Genomic DNA, 2,500 nt, shown 5'->3' with positions numbered 1-2,500 from the left:
CTAAACCTAAGTCTAACGCTAATCCTAACCCTACCCATAACACTAACCCTAACCCTAATCCTAACCCTAACCCTAACCCTAACCCTAACCCTAACCCTAACCCTAACCCTAACCCTAACCCTAACCCTAACCCTAATCCTAAAACTAACCTAATCCTAAACATAAACCTACCAGTTCCAGAACACTAACCGTAACCCTAACTTCTAACCTTAACACTAAAAAATAACCCGAACACGAATACGAAACCTAACCCTAACCCTAACCCTAAACATAACCCGAACCGTAACCCTAACCCTAACCCTAACCCTAACCTGAACCCTACCCTAAGAGAACCCTAACCATAACACGAACCTTAACCCTAACCCTAACCCTAACCCTAACCCTAACCCTAACCCTAACCCTAACACTAACCCTAGGAGAACACTAACCCTAACCGTAACCCTAACCCTAACCTTAAGAGAACCTTAACCCTAACCCTAAGCCTAACCCTAAGAGAACACTAAACCTAACCCTAACCCTAACCCTAACCCAAACCCTAACCCTAACCCTTACCCTAACCCTAACCCAAACCCTAACCCTAACCCTTACCCTAACCCTAACCCAAACCCTAACCCTAAGAGAACACTAACCCTAACCCTAACACTAACCCTAACCCTAACCCTAACTCTAACTGTAACTCTAACACTTACCCTAAACCTAAGAGAACCCTAAACCTAACCCTAAACCTAACCCTAACCCTAACCCTAAGAGAACACAAACTCTAACCCTAACCCATACCCTAACCTTCACCCTAATCTTAACCCTAAACCTAACCCTAATCCTAACCAAAACCCTAACCCTTAACCTAAAACTAAGAGAACACTAACCCTAACCCTAAACCTAAACCTAACCCTAAACCTAAACCTAACCCTTACCCTAACCCTTACCCTAACCCTAACCCTAACCCTAAACCTAACTCTAACTCTAACCCTAACCCTAAACCTAAGAGAACCCTAAACCTAACCATAACGCTAACGCTAACCCTAAGCCTAAACCTAACCCTAACCCTAACCCTAACCCTAACCCTAACCCTAACCCTAACCCTAACCCTAACCCTAAGAGAACACTAACCCTAACCCTAACCCTAACGCTAACCCTAGGAGAACACTAACCCTAACACTAACCCTAACCCTAACCCTAACGCTAACCCTAACCCTAACCCTAAACCTAACCCTAACCCTAATACTAAGAGAGCACTAACCGTAAACCTAAGCCTAACCCTAAGTCTAACCCTAACCCTAACCCTAACCCTAACCCTAACCCTAACCCTAACCCTAACCCTAACCCTAACCCTAACCCTAACCCTAACCCTAACCCTAACCCTAACCCTAACCCTAACCCTAAACCTAACTCTAACCGTAAACCTAACCCTAAATCTAACTCTAACCCTAACCCTAACCCTAAACCTAACCCTAACACTAACCCTAACCCTAACCCTAAACCTAACCCTAACACTAACCTTAACGCTAACCCTAACCCTAACCCGAACCCTAACCCTAAGAGAACCCTAACCCTAACCCTAAGTCTAACCTTAACCCTAAACCTAACCCTAACCCTAACCCTATCCCTAACCATAATATAACCCTAACCCAAACCCTTACCCTAACCCAAAACCTAACCCTAACCCTAACCATAACCCTAACACTAAAACTAAGCCTAACCCTAACCCTAACCCTAACCCTAAGCCTAACCCTAAGAGAACACTAACCCTAACCCTAACCCTAAACATAACCCGAACCCTAACCCTAACCCTAACCCTAACCCTAACCTGAACCCTAACCCTAAGAGAACCCTAACCATAACCCTAACCTTAACCCTAACCCTAACACTAACCCTAACCCTAACCCTAACCCTAACCCTAACACTAACCCTAAGAGAACACTAACCCTAACCGTAACCCTAACCCTAACCTTAAGAGAACCTTAACCCTAACCCTAAGCCTAACCCTAAGAGAACATTAACCCTAACCCTAAGCCTAACCCTACGAGAACACTAACCATAACCCTAACCCTAAGTCTAACCCTAAGAGAACACTAACCCTAACCCTAACCCTAACCCTAACCCAAACCCTAACCCTAACGCTTACCCTAACCCTAACCCAAACCCTAACCCTAAGAGAACCCTAACCCTAACCCTCACACTAACCCTAACCCTAACCCTAACTCTAACTGTAACTCTAACCCTTACCCTCAACCTAAGGGAACCCTAAACCTAACCCTAAACCTAACCCTAACCCTAACCCTAAGAGAACACAAACTCTAACCCTAACCCATACCCTAACCTTCACCCTAATCTTAACCCTAAACCTAACCCTAATCCTAACCAAAACCGTAACCCTTAACCTAAAACTAAGAGAACACTAACCCTAACCCTAACCCTAAACCTAACCCTAAACCTAAACCTAACCCTTACCCTAACCCTTACCCTAACCCTAACCCTAACCCTAAACCTAAATCTAACT

The sequence above is a fragment of the Aythya ferina genome (genome assembly GCF_964211825.1).
Source record: "Aythya ferina genome assembly, contig: HAP1_SCAFFOLD_63, whole genome shotgun sequence".
Taxonomy (NCBI): domain Eukaryota; kingdom Metazoa; phylum Chordata; class Aves; order Anseriformes; family Anatidae; genus Aythya; species Aythya ferina.
Note: the sequence above shows the minus strand (reverse complement) of the source record.